Here is a 24016-nt window from a genome sequence, read left to right as displayed (position 1 = left end):
CGAAGATTGCGATGATATTGGTATCATTGTTATCGGGACTAAGCAGTCTTTCTGTTAAACCCAACTTGTATTTTTTTCATCTGCAAATTGGCTGATCACCCACTTTTACTAACTGTACTTCAGCAGCGCATAAGTTTCCATTTGCCTTTTTTGCTTGTATGTACGGGCGAAGTCAATACGAAGCCTCCATGGGGATTTCTCAAAGAGGTCGTGGAGTCATTTAACTTTCTTACCGCGCGGTTTTCCTTGGAATATCTGTTCAGCATGTCAAGGAAAACTATGACGAACACTCTGTGTTGTGCCGGGACGCTGTGTTCTTCTGGGACGTTTCGCAGCGGACACTAAAAAAGGACATTGACATCACCCCGTACACCATTCGCTTCCTGCCATTTGAAGATGTTAATCGGGTGCCATATGACGTTTTTGTTCTCCTAGGATTGTTTAGCTTGTGGAAGTGCCGTATGACTGATCGGCATGCGGAACCCCCTAGGCCGACCAAGTGCATTTTTCGGGAACAGGCGGCGTTGGTGCGAAGCGTTTATGCTGCGCAGAGTGATCCACCAGAGTGGCTGCCTCTTTTGGATGCGTGTGTTTGCTTGCCTGAGTTTTGATCTTTGTTCGACTGATGTCCTTGCCCTTTGCTGTCTGTTAGTGTTCATATGGTGTGTTAAGTGTCTGGTCTGTTGAAGCTTTCTAAAATTTCCATGCATTAAAGAAAAAAAAAGTTGGCTCGTGGCTTGGTATGCTATTTTGCAAGTCGTAAGTTCGAATCCCCGAGATTACATCATTTTTTGTAAGTTGATTGCTTCGCTTTCTTTCGGTGTTTTCTATACCGGATTCACTATTTTTTGGTCGTAACGTTCATTGCCCCACGAGCGAGTTGGCAGAACGCGCGCAGACTTGCACTGATGAACTAGCGAGTTCTCGTTGGCGTGTTGTTGCCATAAGCACCGACTGCTTGCGGGCAGTGGGCACAGGCCAGAATTAGCAGACTCTTGGCCTGACGCGAACGCGCTTTTTACGATACAGGCAAGAGTGAGGCAAGCTCCAAAGATGAGGGAAAAGCTCATGGCGTTTGAGCGTCTGCGGTGACCACGGAAGGCGTTCTTCCAGTGTGTAGGCCTCGGCTTGTGATGGCTATGATTCCAAGCCGTCCTGGCAGGCTTATGTTAGGCATTTTACAGCCGACAGCATGACAGAAGCGCAGTATGACGATTTTTGACATATCGAGAGTGCCCATCCAAAGATAACGCCAGATGTCAAGCATGTCGTTTTACAGAACCGAAACCGAAACTTCTTTGAAAGCTAGTCTTGGACAACATCCAATCACGGTGCACCTCCTCCCGACGTCACTGCGGTTAGTTGGTGCAGCCGCCGCAAACCGTGCACGGTAGTTTTTCTTCTTTTAGGCTTTATAAACTAAATACCGCCTTATCACCCGGATAAACGATGAAAAGTGTGTTCATTTGAGCCAGTCTACGCTGTGCAAGCAAATACGGCAGCTTGAGAAATTCACTTCAGTGTCCCTTTAAAGACCTGCAAGTGGTCTAAATACTTAGCCCTCCACTATGGTACGTCTCATAGTCATCTCATGATTGCATTTTGGCACTTCGTACCCTTTTAAACGTAAAGAAAAAAATTGTTTTGTGTGCACCAGCATGATATGGCCTGGCTAATGCAGCAGAAGTACCTGGCATCGCAATTTTATTCATCCTTCTGCACCCTTCCTTCCAGCTTTTGTCAACAGGATAACTTGCAATTTCCGAACCAATTGACCAGTGCATTAGAAAAATTCCTGGGGTCAATCAAGTCTGATTACATGTTATGAAGGGAAAAGCATTATGGCTTCAATGCATTCTCCTGGAAACACTTATCAGAACTTTATTGCTACATGGTGTTTGCATCTCTTTCTTGATTGATTGCAGGGTTTAATGTGCCGAAGCTACACCTTGGCATGAGGTGCGCCGCAGTGGAGGCCTCCGGAATAATATTTTCCACCTGGGGATCTTAACGTGCGCCAAAATCTCGAACACGCGGCCGTTTTCGGTTTTCGCCTCCATAAGAAAAGCCGCCACCGTGTCCGGGACCGGACACAGTCACACATTCGTGTGCTCCGCAGCACAGGGCACAGAGTCACTACGGTGGTGGTGGTGGTTCCAGTTCAATGGCGCGTACCCACTTAGGGGGATTGGCCAGGAAATGGGCGCCTTACCGAAAGAAATTACGTAATTTTTGAAGGGAAAGAAAAAATTTTTTAATTATTAGGATGGATTAGCAGTAGATGAGTAGAGAAATAAAAGTAAGGAGATTAGAGAAAGAAAGAAAAAAGGTAACAACGAACACCATTTAATGAAAATTGGAAGTAAGAAACACGAAGAAAGTGGTACAGACGAAGCAGTGAGCTTGGCGCGCATATTCTTGTCAAGAAAATCAAATGAAGCTAAATACTGTCTAGCACGGCAGACGGCCTGATTCCAGGATGAATGAGTGCAACGCACTGCAAAGATCCCCGTGGCAGAATCCCAGTTCCTTCGCCCCAAATGACAAAATAACTGTAGCAGACAGCGGGAGGTTTAGCCGGCTGCATGTACTTTCTAGGTATCTTCGTCATATCGAGGAGAACCGTCGGCAGGAGAAGAAGAAATGGTAGATTGTTTCTGGTTCTTTGCAAAAGGCGCATAACGGCGACAGGGCCAGATTAGAGCGGCGTGGGCCTTTATGCGTTCACTTTTGTTTCTTCGTCTTTTAGTGTGAAATACGCGGGTGGGTATACGCTGGAGGCACTTGACGCCTTTTAGTGTGAAATACACGGGTGGGTATACGCTGGAGGCACTTGACGCCACAGCTACCCCTGAATCATATAGTTTTCCGTGGCTGGTGTACAAGTGTTACTTCCTACCCGCCGGGGTGGCTCAGCGGCTAAGCGGTACTGAGCACGAGGTCGCGGGTGCGATTCCCAGCCGCCGCGGCCGCTTTTCTAGTGGAGGAGAAAAGCAAAAACGCCCATGTGTACAAGATTTCGGCGCACGTTAAGGATACACAGGTGGTGAAAATTAATCCGGAGCCCTCCACTATGGCGCGCCTCATCGCCTGCGTCGCGTCGGCTCGTTAAACTCTACAATCAATCAATCAATCAATCACAATGCTTCACTCTTGCGCTGTCACGCGTTCACCTGTTGCACGGCACGCACGACATTTGCTTTTGTTTCGCCGCTCGTGACGCGCTGAAGTTGTGCAGTGGTGGGCCCGGTACCGCCCATACGAGCTCCAATGGCACTGTAAGGAGTAGGGGGGCCTTTTTCTGCATGGTGAAGTAGGCAGTGGTGCCGCCCTTGCTTAGAAAGGAACATTACCACATCCCTTACTTACGTGCGCCCACATGTAGGATAAGACTTGTAATACCTCATATTAAACGTAACTGGTTTGCCTCTTCATTCAGTTGATCAAGTCGCAAGAGGACGCCAACATGGGCTCCTGGGTGCCAACAGCAGCGTACAAAGCCTGCTGACAGAGACTGTTTGGGAGCCAAGTCCGGTTGCGGCAGCTAGAGCTCCTGCAGCTGTCACTAGCGGCGGTGATGACGCGCGGCAACTGGAAGGCCGCGTGGCTCTGCTCGAGCAAAAGCTGCGGGAGGGAAACGGCGTGCGGGCGGAGCTCGTGCAAGAGCAGTGCGACCTGGTGCACCAGGCACCAGGAGGTGCACCAGGCCACCCACACGAAGATACGGCTGGAGACCGAGCACATGCGAGAAAGGGGATCGAGAGCTCTAGATAGAGTTGCTGCGCGCAAAAATAAAGCACAAGAGAGCCTTGCTCAACAAGGTCCACGAATGTGGGTTCCCCAGAACCCCATCTGGTTGGGACGAAGAGGGAGAGAGGTAGTTCATTGCACTGTGAGCAGAAGGATGTTGTCCACCCTGTAGGAGGCACCCCTAGTCCAGATGCCTTGGTGCTGGCCATGGCTGTCTCCGCCACCAGCCACCACTTGTCCGAGGGCTTAGAGCAGGTCAGCTGCTCCATCCACACAGTTCATAGGTTTGGTAGGGATTAGGGGTAAGGGAGGGGTTCGTTGAACTTACATACTAGGTGCTATAGAATTCAGTTACAGATCAGCACCGCAGGGGCGGCATTCGGCTATCGTCGTTCGTTTACATTTGCAACGGAAGGAGAAGATAATTTTTTTTCTGTTTGAATTGCTAGAAAGAATAATTCAGGCAAGAAAACATAAGCAAACAAACAATTTTTCAATAAAAATTTATTTTAATAGCAGTTTGACTCTTAATAACGCCTTAGTGGCAAACACAATGAGTGCGTAGTAAGGTGCATTGAGGGGGTGCCACAGTTGAATGGTGTGCTGCTTTCAGCGAGCTTTCATCACTGTGGCTACACACTGTTGTGATGTAAAACTGGCCCAGACGGCAGACTAGCCAAATTCATAGAGACTATACTTCCGGAAGCAGTTGGAGATCTCAGCCACGATAACCCAGTAGCATGACACAGCAAGGAGGTGCAAAACATTCAGCATCCTCATCTGCAGGTCTTTGTATTTTTTATTTATTTTCACCGGCAACCACCGTACCAGTACGCCTTTAAAACGATGCTTTATACATTTCTTACAATTCAAGTGGTTGCAAGTGGCTCGTAGTGTTTGCTAGCAAAAGGACCCCTTTCACAACGTAAAAGAACTTGCCTCTGTTGGGTGTGTAGAGCCTTGGTGATCGAAGAGGAAAATAGTATTTCTATTTTTGCAAGCCCTCCTGCAATCCAAGTACACGAGGAATTCCCTAAAAGAAATCCACGGTCATTCATGCCCTTTTGTTTGCCTTGTAAAAGCAATGCACACTGCCTGCACTTTTAAAGAATGTCGACTTTTCCGGTATTCTGATAGCCATCAGCTGTACCATTTATCCGCCAGACTTGTGAGCGTTACAGTATAAGAAAGAGCACAGTAACCAAGCTTTGCTTGCACTAACAAGCTTCGCTTCTAAAGCGCAAGCTTCCGCTAGGTTGCAAATTAAAAAGAGCCCCACATCCCTGGCATTAAAGGAGCACTGACACGAAAATTTTATGTTACACTTTCATTGCTTTTATCGATGCTTAATGGTCTGGCGAACCTGAAACAGCACTTCAAATACTTCAGCGCACGATAGTTAATTACATTGAACGGCCTGAAAATCGTTTGTTTCAAATTCCCGCGCTTTCATCCCGAACGGCGCATATGACAGAGTCCCGGTTTGACCTCACCGCTTTGTGCGGACGTCACCGGCGCCCGCTTGAGAGGGTGTTGCGCCCGCTCTCCGCTCGTGGGGCCGCGCGCGTGAAGTGACGTCACGAGTTTTTGACTAGCGCTGTCGCGTCACTTCTTTTTCCTCTCCTGGAGTGATGTCACGCTGATGTCCATTTGCTGAGTGCCGCTCCGCGCGCTGCTCCGTCGGCGCGGTAAATGAGATCCAATTGAACTATGTTCTTCGCGTCGCAGGCCGCTCATATTTCAGCCAGGGTATTCTGTTGAGGGAAGGAAGCGAACTGTGCAATAATATTAACGCCGAAAATTGGTGTCAGTGCTCCTTTAAGTACATCTCATACTTCGTACTCCGATACAAGCACCGGCAGTGTGTCGGCCATTCAGTCTCTCACCCCTGGGTCGTCCACTTTCTTTCCCAGGCCGCGCACGCTTTTGCACACAAGACAACACCACTGCCTGAAACGGTGAACCCACACTTGGGCTCCTGTTTATCCTCTCACCGTTGGTGGAATAGGAGTTGACTGCTGTCAACATTGAGCCTACACAAACTTATTTCCCTCAGCTAGCACCTTGAAGAAACAATAGCTGCGGCATCATAGGATTAAAGTACGTTGACACTTTTGTGACCGTGCCTATTTCCATCGATAGTACGTTATCGATGAATACAAATTCAAATTTTTGCACTTACCGAGCGCTTCAAGGCAGCTAATGCCATCCGAAGGGTAAAAGATGAAGTATTTCATCTTTCTCACTTTCGAGTTTCTTTTCTCTACCGCGGGGGGGGGGGGGGCATTTTTGATGGTTCTTCGCAGTCTGGTTCATGTGGTTTCGGTTATGGCGCTGATGCCGCTTGATGATGCTCCATGGGAACGGCAAATTTTTACGAATTTGGATGAATCTGAGCAGTTATCTCAGGATGATGGTAGCAGCCGAGACACGTAAGACGACCTCGATTAGTTAGGCTTCAGTACGGACGGCGAAAGTGCGTCAAACCACCCCGAAACATCAGCAGGTATCCACCGGCAAGTTTCACTTTCTCCTCGGGCCGTTCTATCGCTGCCACTCGTTGACGTGAACATATCCGATCTGTTCTAAAGGTCACTGCTCTTATCTGCAGGGTGCCGACTTCTTTCGAGTGGGACCGCTGGCTCCTGTTGCACAGTGGAGCCAGCCATTGTTTCACCGCGTCGAGAAACTGCTTCATGTGGCGGCATGATAGGCACTAGTGCTTATATTTTTGTATGTATGTAAATAGCTTTTGTACTTACAGAGCTCATATTTACGTTACATTCTATAAGGGCCTTGTATTCAAAGTGTATATTTCATTTTTTTTTGTTTACCCTGTGCAAGGTAACATTGATGTTTCCATCATTTTTTTCTTTTTGTTATTCTTTCGATCATTTTTGATAACATTCGTAATAAATCTGCTGTTTCAATTAACACTTGTTGGAAAGCCCTATCCATCTTCTATCATTTTACTTACACTTTAGCACCAACCATTTTCTGTGGCGGGAAAAAACATAGCTCTTATACTACCCAAAAACAACCGATTTTTCCACGGTCACGAAAGTGTTAAATGCATCCTATCCTCTATTTGCATCAGATGTAAATAAGGTTTTATAGACAACGAAACTGTTCCCAATCCAATCAAGAAACCAACTTTCCCTCCATCAAAAGACTGATTGGTTGTCGTCAAGATGTCCAGCCCGGATTCATTTCCTCCAATCACCCACTGCACACCCATTTTTCTCTTGTCTGTTGGGGCCCCCTAAGTCGTCTTTTCTTATGCAAGCCTTGAGGTTCTCTAGGCCTACTGCTGGCGAGTCGAGAAAATGCAGCCCAGGGTCTGTGATCCCACCGTTGTGCTGACCAGTCACTAAGTTCATATGGCCTGTCAATCAACAACACCCCTATCGTTGCCTTCAGTTGCCCCAAGAAATGTTGCCAGGGCCTCATAATCCATGCAACTGAGACCTGGTACCTAGGCTATTCTTGTGCTTCGTCTGTAACGTTCATGCGCTTTGTTTGAGCCATCGTCCTTGTTCAAATGAATCCACTGCTCTTCAATTGGGCTTTTAATCGACCAGATTTAGGGGAAATCCCCAAGGTGGAGTAAGCTTCTGCGAAGCAAAGTTTGACATCCACCTCAATGCAGCCGTGTGGCTACAAAGGAAAGCTGTACAGCTTTCTCAGAAACTTCGCAGTTGAATAAAAATTCGTCCCGGTCCAAGATTCGAACCCGGGACCACCGCTGAACCGGAGAAGTCACTCTACCAACTGAGCTAACCAGGAGGCTAGCTGTTTGTAGTGCGGGAGCGAATTGATCAACAACTCGAAGTAAAGGACAAGTGTTAACCGACCAGATTTAGGGGAAATCCCCAAGGCAGAGTAAGTTTCTGCGAAGGACCACAATGAATTCGTGCTGGACCAGGACGACTGGGCCAGGATGAGTTTTTCTTCAACTGCGAAGTCTCTGAGAAAGCTGTGCAGCTTTCCTTTGTAGCCGTACGGCTGCATTGAGGTGGATGTCAAACTTTCCTTCGCACAATTGGGCTTTTGTACACCGGCAGTGATCTCCAGGAGTGGGCGTACACAGATGTTACAGGCGCTGTCCTAGGTGTCAAGTTTCACCTCGTGCAAACGCATTTGCCCCCTCCAACTTAACTTTGCGGCCCAGTGGCTTCCGCGGCAATCGACTTCTGTGTGGGCAAACAGACCATGGGAAGGCATTCCACGAGCTGCTGGTCCTTTGAACCCAACACCCACCCTCCAGAGTCCAGAAAGTTCTTGATCGTAAGTGAAAAGCCTCTGTCATCAGCTTTCTCCCGGAACCCTTCTCCGTTGTAGTTTGCTCCAGTTGCAGTCACTTGCTTAAACCACACAGAGGATGTTGTCAAGTTTCACATGGTCGGTTGACCGGCTTGCTTGATGATTTGGGAGCACAGCAGATGAGAAGACCGCTGAATGACTCGGGGAATATGTCTGCACCTTGAAAGAAGGCTTATGAACGTCACGCAGGATACTTGGGTTCTTGAGTAAAGAACGGAGCTTTGGAAGGCCAAGGAATCTGTTTCAAAAAGAAAAAAAAAACAAAAAGATATGCAATTAACTTTCACAATTACAGGCTCTGAAAATGGCCGAGGTACTGAGGGTAAGCGTCATTGCTAATGGCAACAACAAGGCTTTTCTGGACTAGAGTGGCTTCGCCTTCGCCTACACCTGTTCCCCTTTTTTAATCACGCATGAGCAGTTTGGTCAAAAAGCATTGTAGACAGAGATAAATTTGATTGGTTGGTTGTGGGGTTTATTGTGCTGAAGCTACATTTGGGCAATGCGGCGTGGCATAGTGGAGGACTCTGGATTGATTTAGACCACATGGGGATCTTCTATGTGCACCAAAATCACAACAGCCAGCCCTTTCCGCTTTTTGCCCACCAGGAAAACGGCCACTGTAGCTGGGTTCAAACCTGAGTCCTTTGGTTTAGCAGCACAGGGCTTTGGCCACACAACCACCCCAGCGAGTTCACAAATCACCTTGTCCAGGCCATTGAACTACCTCTCGTTGGCATCAAAAGTTCCAGCTTAAAAGAAAAATGTTTGCAGTAAGTGCAAACCAGCATAATCGGTTTGTCTTTCGAGCCTTGAATTCAAACGTTCGTAACTTCTGCTCCACCGCAGATAGGATGATGATGGTAGCCTTGCTGCACTCCTTGCATAGTTGACAGGTACCATTTTAAGCTGCATTCTTGGAGCAGTTTTTTTTTTTACAGAAGATGCCACAAAATTTAGTCCATAGATTCGAAGAGAATGAAAGACTTGAAGGTAGCGAAGCTGTAAGCGACATTCACAACCATCACAATGGTTTAAATTCATGATTGCAGCCAATTTAATGCTCCTTCGCTGACGCTTGAGGCACGCGGCTAACGCTGGAGTTTTCTTTTTTTTTTTTTGTCAATATTGGCCAATCTTTCTAAGTGCTTAGGGAGATTCTTTAAGTGTTTAGCCTGACGAACTTGCGCTCGAGGCACACGTGCAAGAGTGCTCAGCATTTTTCTGTTATTTTCAACTGTGGACACCGTACAGAAACAATTTGCTCAACAGCTTCACTGTACAGTAAATAGTTATTTTACACAAACAAAACTTTAGTGTGAGTGAACAAGGATTCTTGCTATCAAAGCAAATACACAGCAAATAACGAGTTTCTTCAAACAGTTGTGAGCCAAAGCGAATATTTTCAAATTGAAGCTCATACTGGGAAATGTCCAAAAGCGTGGTTCAGTAACTAGTGCGAGGAATATAGAAGCCTCGTGTGAAAGCCGTTTCAAGCTTTCATGTGGCACAAAAGAAGCACAAAAACCTATTTCACTTTGGACAGCTTTCACCTTTCGTGGCACGTGACTTAAAGGAGCCATGAACACAAAACGCACGTTTGTGTTATTTGAAAGATTTTGTGTTTTATAGCACCCCCAGCACTTGTCCAAAAGAAAACGATGCTTTATTCACTGAGAAATTATTTTAAGTTAAAATTCTGATTTTCCCGCTAAATCATGCGTTTTCATGGTCTGCAATGACATCACACGGCCGTGTTTACCGTTAGTGAACCTAGATGGCGCCACCACACCGTGCAAGCCGTTTTCTGCCTTTGGTTTGTTTGTGAACGTATTTGTACCTGGCTTGTTTTGCTCACTGAGACAATTGCTTCGTGAAACATGGTGCTCGCTCGACAAATACAGTCCCGTAAGACATCGTCGCTTCTGTTAATCGGCCAGTGTCGTCTGAAACAACCCCAAAGCCCCACAGTCCTGTGCAGCTAAACCAACCATAGTGCGCGCAGTACCAACAGCAGTGGGCATTGCTACTTCTATGTTTACGTGTGCTTTCGTAACTTCCACTGTTTGTCCCACCATTCTGAGGGCTCCAAAAAGAATGTGCTCTAAATTTAAGCACGAACATCTCGTTTGGCAAGCTTATAAGCTCTGCCTAATTTGCATTTACTTTCGTCGGCCTCCGGCAATCGAAGAGCTGTCTGGTAAGACATCATAGGTTCTGTTGCGGGAAATGAGCTAGTGGGTCGCATGGCCATTCCTTTTTTTCCCTAATTATACAGCTTATTTGAGCGAAGTTTCCGTCAAAAGTAGTGTCAGTATGATTCTAACGAGGCAATCTTTCGAATAAACCAAACTTGTGTTTTCTCTTCATGGCTCCTTTAACGACAAGTACTTCAGTTCGTCAGTGTAATTAGGGTTATGGTGCACCAAGTATGTTGTACACATAGAATGTGCTGTGATGTGCACCAGCCCCAGTGGGTATTCATGAGATGCCGCATGTGAAAGAAGATGATGCTCTCGTTGCGTAGAAGCCTCCCATTAAGCTCACTTGTCCCGTTTGCTTGTCTCTCGTGTGTTGAAGCCTCGTCCGTAAATAAACTTCCTTCAGTCTTCTACCTTTTCTTGCCCTAACAATAGTCACTTATCAACAACCCATGTAAATGGTAGTTTTACATAGCTTCAAGTAAGAAAAATTAAAAAAAAAACAGTGTACGGGTAACGCAAGGCACGACTAATTAGCCTGGTTCATAAACCCTTCTCTGCATGCCTTCATAGCATGATAGTATAATTTCCGCTTTTGAACTTGCTCGCCACTCCCTTTCTCAGTAGTAACAACTCAGGAATTTCGCTTTCCAGGCGTGAGACAGCTGAATCAGATTTGGGAGCAGTTCTTGGAGCAACGAAATCTCGATTTTGGAGCAGAAGAACCTTGATTTGGAGCAGTTAACGACATTAAATACGTCGTCTTAGGACCCTAAAAAATCAAATTTTTGGCAACCCGGGGGGGGGGGGGGGGGAGTGCACTTTTTAATCGGTTTTGAATGTACATAACATTGAAACAGCCTTTGAAAAAAGTTTTTTTTTTTCTATTAGACTATCACAACGTACTAACTGCACTAACTTTTTAACTCTTTCGCTACCGCCGGAAAACTGACTAATTTTAGGGGTCCAAAAAAACATTTTTTTTCCTGCTAAAAAATTGGTTAGGCACTAATTGCAGGAACACAGAATGCAGATTATTTAACGGCCTTTCCAATAACACCAGTTTTTTTAAAGGTTTTTATATATCATAGTTGTAAAAAATGTCAAAATCAATATTTTTGTCAAGTTGTGGAAAAAAATGATAAAAAAGGAGTTGTGTATATCAAACCACCGGTAGTAGAAAAAAATTAGAATATACATTTTGTAGGAAAACATTTCAAAAACACGCCCTAGAAAAAATGTCGACTTGCACGGAACAGTTTGTCAGATATAAAAAAAAATATGTTAGCATGCACGGTGCTCGTGTCATGTGGTGAAGCCCAACCTCTAATTCAAAATGTGCAATTTCGGGTGGTTTCCTGGAATAAATCTGGCGGTTTGACATTATCAGAGGCACCAATTTGCCCCCACCTAACGTAAAAACCTATAAGGAAGGGTGTCAGACAAGGAGACACAATCTCTCCAATGTTATTCACAGCATGCTTACAAGAAGTATTCAGAACGTTGGATTGGGAACAGGTGGGAGTAAGGGTTAATGGAGAATACCTCAGTAACCTCAGATTTGCTGATGACGTTGCCTTGCTAAGTAACTCGGGGGGACGAATTGCAAAAATGCTTACCGCACTGGGCGAACAGAGTAGAACTGTGGGCCTGAAAATTAATATGCAGAAAACTAAAGTAATGATCAATAACCTCGGGACAGCACAGCAGTTTGAGATAGGTGGCGAGGCAGTGGAAGTGGTAAGCGAATATATCTACTTAGGCCAAGTTGTGACCCCAGATCCCAACCATGAGGGAGAGATAATCAGAAGGATCAGAATGGGGTGGGGTGCATACGGCAGACATTCTCAGATAATGAATAGCAGCCTGCCATTGTCGCTGAAGAAGAAAGTGTATGACAGCTGCATCTTACCGGTACTCACCTACGGGGCAGAAACTTGAAGGCTCACTAAGAGGGTTCAACTTAAATTGAGAATGACTCAGGGGGCAATGGAGCGGAAAATGATAGGTGTAACATTAAGGGACAAGAAGAGAGCAGAGTGGGTCAGGGAGCAAACTGGTGTTAAAGACATATTAGTAGAAATTAAGAAGAAATGGACGTGGGCAGGGCATGTAATGCGAAGGCAAGATAATCGCTGGTCATTAAGGGTAACAGAGTGGATCCCTAGAGAAGGCAAGCGTTGCAGGGGGCGGCAGAAAGTTAGATGGGCAGATGACATCAAGAAGTTTGCGGGGATAAATTGGTCACAGTTGGCACAGGACCGAGGTAATTGGAGAATAATGGGAGAGGCCTTTGCCCTGCAGTGGGTGTAGATAGGCTGGTGATGATGATGATGATGAACATAAAAACATCTTGTCAATGGCTGACTTTGCATTTACAGCGAGCACAATGTTCAGAACAAGCACACGATGCGGAAAAAAACATGTATGAAGTTGAAAACGGAACCCCATGGCTGATGCTTGTTGTCGTTCACGGTCAGTTATCTCTCAAAACATAAAGCTGAGCTTTATTATCATCTTCTTACTCGCAATTGTAGCCTTGCTCGCAAAAATGATCTACGATGAGCTAGAATCGTGCCCTGCAATCTTTGGCCGAGTAGCAGTTGCGCGATAAAAAAGATCAGCACAACAAGCCTCCTCTATTGCAGCGCCACCTAACAGTTTTCAAAGGAAACAGTACAAAAACTTATCGGAGACTCCGTCCGAATAGACAGTTCAACTAAGCAGCAACATTAGACACCCGGATATACCCTCGCATGGAAACGAAACTGGAAGGCAAACAGCTGGCAGTGTAAGGCCGGTTTGAAGCGCTGTCCTCCACGGAACAGATATCTGGCGACTGGGTGTGATCTTTTGACTTGCATCTGAAGTTCTTATCGCAGAAATCGGGTTGGGGTGGGGGAAATCAGGAGCGCCGTGCTTTGTTCGAGGATCAGTCGCGGACGCTTCAGGCGCCATGGCAGGTAGCCTTGAAGTTGGGTAACTGCGTAGTAGCGCTAAATATGAATTTCGCGATGCAGAAACGAAACCGAAACTGTTGTAAACTGTGTGCAAATGGTCCTGGGGTAAGTAGAACTACCACAGAACTTAGAACAACGTGTGCAAAGGCAATAAAACTGCCTAAAATCATACAGTAGCTTCGCAACCAGGCACTGCTTGACATTTTCAGCCGATTTCTGGGATTATTACTGTCAGAGCACAAACCTGACGGTTGAAAATCGTTTGCTAGTTCCTCATTCACGCCCTGATAACAAAAAACAAGCGCTGGTGCAGAGTAATTACGAGTTGCACGCATTGTTCGTTGGTAGCAGTGACGCGCGATGACCACGCCCCTTTTCTACACCCAGATGATTCAAAAGCGTGTCAAAAATCACGTTTCCGTTGCAAAAATAAAAACAAAACTGATTTTGAAAGGCCATTTTCTGATCTAACTCCGAACAGCTTTACTTGTTCGAGAAACGCCTGGAACGCTATGAAAAGGCGCTCCCAAAAGTATCGATCAAATTCATCGATTTTGATAGGCACGGTAGCGAAAGAGTTAAAAACCATTTTTAAATTCTTAAACTTAGGTAGTGTGGAGTGCTGTTGAAAATATAGAATTGAAAAACTAAGCAATCATAAGGCATTTTTATTTTCATGCGAATGCCGAAATTATTATTTTTGTAATCCAAGACTCATCATTATGCACAAGTGTAGAGCCACAGCAAAAGTAGCACAAAGTGAGGTGACAGTCGTTGCACCCCACCAGCCCTCCCACTTCAATCCCCAAGGTGCACGTTCACTACGATCGTAATTTAAGTAACGCTGGTATGTTTAGCCACCTCCCTTTTGGCATAAAATTTCACTTCACATAGATGAACCATTATTACTAGCGTGCAATACAATAGCCCGCCCCGCTATCGGACACTGCTTTAACATTTTGCGGCGATGTAGCCTGCGCCGCCCCTTCAGCAGTGTCGACTGTCCCATTCCCGCCGCTCGCAAGGTCGCTGTCAAAGGCAGCAACAACTCAGCATTTTATAACACCGCAGTGAGTCCGAAATTTCACTTCAAGCATGCACCGCACCTCCCACTCAATGCCGTAACACGGCGAATCGCGCCAAACTGCTCCAAAACAGTCTGAGAGCCAAGGATTAAGCCTTGGCTCTCAGATCGATTTGGAGCAGTTTGGCGCAGTTTTAGATGCAAAGCATCTCTTGCTCTCGGCTCCGTCGTCCGTCCATCTGCCGGCCCAGGAAGACACCGGCAACACTGTCGCTCCAGCATCTCATGGTCGGGGCTATGTCCCTCCCTTGTTGTGGTGCCGTCCACACCCCCACTGCACATGCTCGGCTCATCTCGGGCTGGCCCAGGAAGACACCGGTAACGCTGTCGCTCCAGCAGCCATTAAAGGGTAAGACACCACCGGGCGTTCAGCAAGCCGTGCATGCGCAGTGGGGGTGTTGACGGCGCAACAACGACAAGGGAGGGACATAGCCCCGTCGCATCTAATGAAATTACACCATCTTCCCGTAGGGGAACCCTGAGTAGTATCCGAAACAACCATGGGCTCCATGCAATTTCCCATTTCGTAGTTCCATTAAGTGAAAAGTGTGGTAGCTACCATGGAAACCAAACTGTAAATATAACGGTAGCTACGTACCTCAACCTAACGGAAACGACGAACTGAAAACTAATGGGCACTTGAATCGACCCCATGGCTGCTTTGCATACTACTCAGGGTTCCCCGACGGGAAGATGGTGTAATTTTTTTTCAATTTTCAAGCTTTTGGAGCAGCCTCGTGCAGGAAAACGAATTTGTATCAAAACTGCGCAATATGCGCAGCTGCCTCACCCCTGGCTTTCAAAAAGCACTGGCACTTTGCATGCATTTGGTTCCAACATGGGTATTGCATGCCTAACGTGAATGTATGAAACGAGTTGAGACCGAAACTGACGCAAGCGCACACCAACAAAAGCAAATGCGTGATGGCAAATAACTACAGCAAACCATGCTCTTAATAAAGTTTATTCTCGCTCTCTTGAGTGCCTGGTGCCAATGCCTGCTTGTCAAGTAAGCTTTACCTAAGTATCTAGAAGAGTAAAGGTAAACGGATTCATCATTTTTTTTAATATATGAGATAAAGAAGGGAAAAAAAGAGACCATTACAGGTTTCGAAAAACTTCACTTCGAGCACTATGGCAATATGAGCATGGACTTCCCTTCCTAGAGAGCATGTATTGGGGCAGTTTGAGCGCGACCACGTTATCAGGATGCCAAAACAGAAGCACAAGAGCACATTCGTCCTGATGCCCGGGAGAAAAGGAACGCTGCTTAGCCGCACATCACCGAAGTAGTGTGGGAAAGCCCCTATGGCTGCTGCAAAGAGTGCATGTTTTTGAACTTGGAAATATATACTCTGAAAATTTAATGAAAATTTCCGAAAGCTCCTACATATGATTTGAAACCAAATCAAATATTGCACTTTCCACCTCAATATTAGAAATTTTCAGGTAATCACACAGCCCTACAAAATTTATAAAATTTATACAGTCAAACCTCGTTCTAACAAAGCAGTATCAGGGCAGTCAATTATTAACACTCGATATTAGTTGCAACAGTAGAGGTGAAGATCGCATCTAACAAATAGGAAACCTGGCGCCAAAGCGCACTGCCTCTAGGCTATATGTCCTCAATGTCTATAGCAGCCCCAAAGCACACACGCATAACTTCAGCAACTTACTTACGCTGACCAAGCGAGCGGCTGCTCACCACCCTCTAATTATACTAGGAGATTTTAACGCCCCGCATACAACCTGGGGTTACACGCGTACAACCAAGAAAGGGAGGCTGCTCTGGGAGGTGGTGCAGGCGCGAAGGCTCGCAGTCGAATCTGATCCCACCGTCCCCACTCGGATTGGTAACAGTGCCCAAACCGATACCTCCCCGGACCTGACGCTCTCGCACCGAGTCAAAGAACTGAAATGGCACTGCACTCCTCACACTTTGGGCAGTGACCATTTTATTATTCAGTCCACTCTCCAACTCGATACATCACTCGCCCCACGGTTACGGCAGACCCACATCACCGACTGGCCAGCATTCAGGGAGACCTGTCAGGGGCAGGAGCCACCCGACGATGATATGTCGGTCCAGAGTTGGCTTAGTAGCCTTATAGATATTAAGAAAACTCATGACCTCCCTTTGGACCCAGACATTCCTTCAGAAACAGTCGACACGCGTTTGCAACATCTATGGGAGGCTTACACAAGCCTCCAAACGCGATGGCGCCGACAAAAACACAATCGCCGTCTACGACTAAAACTAGCCCGCCTCGATAAAACGATTGAGACCTACACAGCCGAATTAGCCCGAGCTCAGTGGGGGCAATTTTGCGACAGCATGAGAGGTAACCTCGGCATGCGTCGTACATGGGCTATTTTAAGGAACATGCTCGACCCAACCCACTCTAAAACGACTAGCCGAAATCGTCTAACTACAATCATACACAAATTTGACGGAACTAACGAGCAACTTCTATCAAGACTGCGGGACCTATACCTAGCACAGGGTACTCAGGAGCCCCTCCCTGTTTACGGGGGCTCTGAAAACTCAGACATGGACCGCGCAATCACGGTTTCGGAGGTTCGCGCCGCATTAATAAAAATTCGCCCGGGCTCGGCACCTGGGGAAGACGGCGTTACCAACAAGCTCCTTCGCAACCTGGATGATCAATCCATCGAGATCTTAACGCGCTATTACAACCATCACTGGGAAGCCGGTACCATCCCCCCCGAATGGAAGCACGCAAAGGTCTCGCTCATTCCTAAACCCGGCAAGCCTCTCGACCTCGCGCATCTCCGGCCCATCTCCCTCACCTCTTGTGTAGGAAAAGTCCTTGAACATGTCATTCACGCACGCTTGGTTCAGCATCTCACCCACACAGGACAATTCCCCCACACCATGTTCGGCTTTCGGGCCGGACTCTCCACTCAGGACGTTCACCTCCAACTAAAGCACGACATTATAACTCCCCAGTCTCGTGTAGACTCTGCAGCGATACTCGCCCTCGATTTGCGAAAGGCTTTCGACCGAGTCTCCCACAAAGCCATTCTGCAAAACCTGACAGCCTTAGCCCCGGGGGCTCGTGCTTACAATTACATTCGCGATTTCCTCACCGATCGCACTGCAGTCCTTCAGATCGACGACCTGCGCTCTGACATAATACACCTACCCTCAATAGGTACCCCGCAGGGCGCTGTCCTGTCACCACTGTTATTCAATATAGCGATGATTAATCTCCCCCAGCAGTTGAATAACATACCATCCCTTCATCACAGTCTTTATGCCGACGACATCACCTTGTGGACGACCGGGGGCAGTGATGGGCACATTGAGGATACCCTTCAACAGGGAGCAGATGTCGTCGCTGCCTACGCTCGTGGCATTGGACTTGAATGCTCACCGGAGAAAACGGAGCTACTAATCCTTCCTGCTAAACGTGCCAGCAGAGGCACTTCTCCTCCGGACATTACAATCCGAGTTCATGAACAGCCCGTTCCCCAGGTGCAATGCCTGAAAATCTTAGGCCTATACATACAGAGCAACCGTGCTAACACCACGTTCATAGCACACCTCACTTCTCAGGTGAATCAAACTATCAATCTCATATACGTCGTATAGCTACCCGAAATCAGGGGCTCAAAGAGGCAGAGCGCCTTCGGCTGATACAGGCTTTCATTATTAGTCGCATCACTTACTCTCTTCCCTACTTGCTACCTTCGCCCACCGAATTAGCTAAAATTAATTGTCTAATTAGGAAAATTTATAAAACAGCGCTGCAGGTACCTCAGAGCACATCCACTGCCCGCCTTGAATCACTTGGGGTCTTTAACACCGCCGAAGAGTTGATTGAGGCGCATCTCTTGAGTCAGCTCACTCGTCTCACAGCCACGCTCTCAGGCAGAATGCTTCTCCGACGGCTGCGCCTTGACAGCCCATTCTTTATCGACGCGCCCATTCCCCTTCCCAGCCACATTCATGAGCTAATAACGGTTAGACCCATCCCGCGCAATATGCACCCGACGTTTCATCGAGCGCGCAGGGAGCACAGGGCGAGGACGTTAACCAAGCGGTACCCAATCACCCCCTCCACCATCTACGTCGACGCTGCGAGATACAGGAGCCGTGAAGCTTATGCGGTAGCGGTCATTAATGGCCCTGACGCCCCTCCGCTTGCTTCCCTTACTCTGTACACTAACTCCCCGGCGACCGCGGAAGAGGCGGCAGTAGCCCTAGCCTTTACCCTCAGGCCGCCCCCCTCCATCGTAATCTCCGATTCCAAAACGGCCGTTCAAAATTTCGCCAAAGGAATGATCTCGCCTTTGGCCCTCAAAATCCTTCTTCAAAATTCTCCCACCACCCCAGTCGAGCTGGTATGGACTCCGGCCCATGCGGGTGTGGGGGGGAACGAGGCAGCACACAGGGCCGCTCGAGAGCTCACCGTCCGAGCTGGTCCTGGCCTTGAGCCCTTCCACGGAGCCCTATCAGCCCGCGACAGACTTGTTACCTTCAACGACATAACCTCGCACTACCGCCTCTCCCGCCGCCAACTACCCCCAGCCGCTCCGACCTTCTCCAACAAAGAGGAACGCCTATGGCGACTCACCCAGACACACGTACTCCCCTGCCGATATCGACTTCACCTTATCTACCCTTCTTTGTACCCCACCCCTTTGTGCCCCGACTGCGGGTCCCTCGATACCCAAGACCACTGCATGTGGCAATGCCCCCAAAACCCATTCCCCCCCTTCACAGACGGAGAGCACTGGGCGAAGGCGTTGTGCAGCTCGGACCGTGAGGTCCAGGCTAAGGTCATTCAGCGAGCTGCAATGGTCACCGGCCGGTTACCACCGCCGGTCACCCGCCACCCAGACTAGCCCCATGGGGATCAAATAAAGTTTCTCTCTCTCTCTCTCTCTCTCTCTCTCTCACCTGTCTCCTTGCGGCATTTCAAACTACTACTATATGGACAGGAACATGAGAATGTAAAAAAAAAAAAAACCAGTCAACTGCACTTTGCATCGAATGACCAAAATTTCCGCAACTTTTTCAAACGATTTAAAAGCATGGTTGTGTTATATTACAATTTTTTTATTTTTCTTTCTCATGCTAAGTTTTGAGGTTTTGCCTCACGCAAACCAAATATTTCTTTGTTACAACTGATATCATGTGGCTCTGGTGGTGTTGGTTTCGTTGTAAAAAGAATAACTGTCACTGAAATGAAGCGTGACCGACCAAATTTCTTATATTTATCTCACTATAGCAATTCATTGGCTATATCAGTGTTCGTTATAACGAGGTTCAATTGTGTCTATAATCAGAATGAGAAAGCACATATGTTTCTTAGCTTGTGTCATCGTAACCGTCGTAATAAACCTTTTGATCCAAGACCCTGTTGCACATTAACAATTTGCCAGATGTTAAAAAAGTGGCTTCTATACCAGCAGCAGTAGCTCCTAAGGCTGGTGGTCTTCTACAGCAGAAAAACAAGCAAACAGGGGTTTCTGTATAACTCAACCAATGCTGTGACATGAGGCAAAAATTGATTGATTCATTGATTGTAGGGTTTAACGCGCCGACTCAACACAGGCAATGAGGCGCGCCATGGTGGAGGGCTCCGGGTTAACTGTGACCACCTGGAGATCTTTAACGTGCATGGAAATCTCGTACACACCAGCGTTCTCCAGACAAAAATACTTATTGGAATCACAACATTACTCACGCCTCCAGCACTAAGCGAAATCACACATGAAAAAAAAAAAAAGACTACAAAGCAAGTGGCCAATAAATAAAGGCATTTGCATTCATGCAACAGAAAAAAAAGAGCTCACTGTAAATGAGAACGTGAGGCTTCAAGTGTAATTTAAGGAGTAATTTCTCGCATTTAAGTGATGTGCGGTAAAGAATACATTGGGAAAACAGGAAGATGTGTGAATACAAAACAAGGCTATGAAATAGAGATCCACCAAAAGGTGCACGGTGGATCTTGCCCAGAGAGAGACACTGCCTAACCCTTTCGCTGCCGAGTTTTCTTTCCAGACTGGTTCTTACTCTCTGCTTACTAATGCGCTACGATGCTCTGGAGGACACCTAAACAATACAGGCATACCTAATCGTAATTGAAAGTTGTACACACTACTAACAAAATGCCACTTAAGTAATTAAAAAAAAAAGTAGCAGCTCGTTACAAGGTCCATGTGTAGAAAATTTTTTAGTGGGACATTCTTCACAAGGAGGCTTCACAGAGAGCGGCAGTGCACAGCTACAACAGAGACAGTGAAATTCTCTTCATTGGTTCCATCTGTTCTCTTCATTGGTTCACTGGTTGCATGGCTGCATTGTTGATTATGACGATGATAATGATGAGTGGCATTTTATGGCGCAAGGCCAACTATGGCAAAGACCACCAAATAAGAATGCATTTCATGAAAGCGGTGCAAAAGGAAAAACAAACCTTTCAGAAAAAATAAATGCGAAATGCTTAATAAAAGTCTAAAGGGCCAGGTTGTGATTATGTGCGGTATGAAATTAGGTGTAAAAACTGGATTTCTGTCGGGTACTTGAAAACGCGCCTAATCTAAAACATGGGATCGTCGGCTATGAAGTAAGATGGGTGGACAGTAAGACCTCGTTACAAGAGACACTCAAAGGACCTGAGAAACATGCTCTTGTAACCAAGGTCTCTTGTACGCAATGTTGCTAACATGTTGAACATAGGAAAACCAACCAAACCGCTTCCATTGAAGTGTCACTTACAACCAGGTGTATCTTGTAAGGAGGTTTTACTGTAGTGGGATGTGTTGCCTGTCGGTAAATTTCAGGAAAATGTTTGTGCCGTGTTGTGCCGAGTTCTCTACATGCAATAAGGATGTGGACCACGGACAGGCCCTCTCCACACCTGCTAGATATGGGTGGGAGTGTGTCGCATGAGTGTGACATATTCGTAATCTGACAAACTCAACTTCTGTGTGTGTGATTCAGTTGCATATTGTCCCAAGTGTGGTTGTATTACGTGCAGTTTGTTGTCTGTCTGTTCGGTCCTCTCTGCTTGCCATGTTTTATGGAGTTGTTGTCTGATGTGTTGCTTGAGGTCAGTGTAGGGTACTGTTATTATGTCTAGTGTTTCTGAGTGCAGCCGCAGCAGCCATTTTGTCTGCCACCTCATTTCCAGCAATTCCAGAGTGACCTGGAACCCAGCACACAGTCACATTCAGGTTTGAGGCATATGCTGACATAAAGGACCTAGAAGCGAGATCGATGACAATTTTTGGAGGTCTCCTTTGGGATACTAACGCCCGCACGACGCTGAGTGAATCTGCAAAAATGATGCAACTTAGGAACATGTTCGAAAATATGATTTAAACGGACCCTGCAACTCTCTTTGTGCAGTGCAAGTAAACCTGCGCGACGTTTACATTAGATCTCCAGAAACACCCGAGCCAAATATTACACGTGCACGTGAAGTGGTAAGCGCACAAATCGCCGTGAAAGGCGCGGAAAAACCAACCGCGCTCTCTTCATTTCTCCTCATTATGCACCCCTGGCATGGCCTCTGCGACGTCAATCGGGCCATGGCTGTCCTGGCTGTCCTATTGGCTGTCGCCGGTCAACTTCGCGGCTAAATTCTGGCATTTCCTGTGACGATCACCCGTCGTCAGCGCCTTGTATGAACCTCTTCTATGTCTGAACCTGTCCGCATGCTTTTGGTGTTTCTTTTGTTTTGATGCGCGCGGAGTTTGTGGGAATCGTTTAAACTGGACGGTGAGAGCGAGACCTGCAAACGGATACAAGTGGGAGCCACGCCAGTCACCACTGCCACGGACAGCGAGGATGGCCTGCTGAACCACCGGCGGGACCGAGCGCGGCCCGCGGAGCTACCGCCAGTAGCTGCTCCGGCCTGCCGGGCGGCAGCCAACCGTTCGGGAGGACCTGCGGCCGAAGCGGCCACGGAACCCAGGAGGCGGCGGGATCTGGCGCCTACGCGAGCGGCGCGAGCCTTCGGGCAGCCGCAGTGGGCGCGGCCGTTCCTGTTGCCGCCTCGAGCTGGGAGTGGGAGTCGCATCATGGCGCGACCCCGGCGTTCGTCGGCTGCGGCTGCAGGCTACCCCCGGGCCTGCCAACCTGCTGTGCTGCCCAACCGCGAGAGACTTGGAACCATTGCAATGTGTTCGCAGGTTTGTGAGCCGAGCATCGCGACGGCGGCATCGTGTGGCAAACTTTGGTGTGGAGTGGCGTTCGGTGGCTGCTTTGCTGACTTGAGGCGTCGTGACGAGTGTGGTGTAGCGTGGCGTCACTCGAGCTCAAGTGGCGTCCAGTTTTAGGGGGGAGGAGTGTGGGAATCGTGGAGAACCGTGACCTGCGATCCCGAGCCAGCGCGCGCTTCGGGAGAGACGCTTGTGCGCTGAAACCGGTCCGGCGCTCCGCTGGTTCGTCGGCGTCCCCCGAGAAAAGTGTGGGAATCGTGGAGAACCGCGACCTGCGATCCCAAGCCAGCGCGCGCTTCGGGAGAGACGCTTGTGCGCTGAAACCGGTCCGGCGCTCCGCTGGTTCGTCGGCGTCCCCCGAGAGATGGCGCCACCGATGTGTGCGGGGATAGGCGCGCGGGTGGCGCGCGAGACGTGAGAGTCTCGGCGGAGACCCGGTCGAGGCGAGATCGGCGGAACGCGGTGGTGGCGAATACTTGTATCTCAGGTGGGAGATTTGTTTGTCGTGCGCCGTGAGTGCCTACCTCCCGTTCGCGGTCACGACCCGGACGGCGTGATTCGTGAACGCCGTCGAGCCTTGTGCTCGCATGCTTTGGGATTCCCCAAATAAACGGCTGTGCTTCGGCACTACTGTCTACTGTGTTCTCGTATCGGCGAACCTCGCTGGGCTGCCGTAGCCATGGGAGCCCGCGTGGTTGACACGCCGGGAGCTAGCGTGGTGGCTTACGCCAGGACTGGCTAAGTCGCCCCGAGGAACCACACGTATCCCACAAGTTTGAGTGACGAACTAAATATTCCACTTTCAACGCGACCACTCGACAACAAACATTTATTGCTCCAAAAACGCCCTACCAGCCTGAGCTCTTGCTTGCGAGCAGGCCACCATGCCTGCTTTTTTGTGGCACCAGACCGGAAATAGACCCGTCCACGTTGCGGGGGGGAAAAGGACGAAACTCCCCGGCCTGTGACATATCGAAGGCCACCGAACAGAACGCCGCACACGCTGCCCCCCTCTCCGGGAGAGAGTGTGCAGCTTTCGTCGCGTTTTCCGCGGTTGAGTTGAGAGGGAACATTTATGCGCGATTTTTCATCGCGCGTAGTTTCGGTGATAGTGAACGGATTTTCATAATTCTTGCGGGAGGAGATTGCTGGGATAATAGACTTTACCCCAAAATACATTCCGAGCAGTCGATGGTAAGTGTTGCAGGATCCCTTTAAAACAAGGAATATGCCATATGCATCCGTTGTAAAAATGGTAGTATTTATATTCATGGTTTTACAAGCATTAAAGCTGGGTCTGTGTGCAGCCTACCACACAACGGTGGGAGTTTTTGGTGCATCGCTGAAAAATTCTGCAGCCTGGTATTCGTCCTGCAGATACATAAACTGTTGCAAGATCGCAGTTTTTGGTATCCAAATTTTTGTTTAAGTTGGCTAGAGTAGGCTACTCCAGCCACTTAAACAAAAGCCAACTCCAAAGCTGGCTTTTGTTTAAG

The 24016-nt window shown here is 47.8% G+C and overlaps 1 protein-coding gene across 1 annotated transcript in view; it reads right to left on the bottom strand.

The window, feature by feature from the left end:
• Positions 1-4236: 4236 nt before the first annotated feature.
• Positions 4237-24016, bottom strand: part of LOC144153738 (uncharacterized) — a 76466-nt gene continuing 56686 nt past the window's right edge. Inside the window, exon 10 of the transcript XR_013319365.1 lies at positions 4237-8311. The gene's annotated coding sequence lies outside the window, so the exon portion shown is untranslated. The remainder of the gene's footprint in view (positions 8312-24016) is intronic.

The sequence above is a fragment of the Haemaphysalis longicornis genome, unplaced genomic scaffold, assembly GCF_048455015.1.
Source record: "Haemaphysalis longicornis isolate Haplotype H1 unplaced genomic scaffold, Haemaphysalis longicornis Haplotype H1 scaffold_9, whole genome shotgun sequence".
NCBI lineage: Eukaryota > Metazoa > Arthropoda > Arachnida > Ixodida > Ixodidae > Haemaphysalis > Haemaphysalis longicornis.
This window is presented reverse-complemented; position numbering and strand designations above follow the sequence as displayed.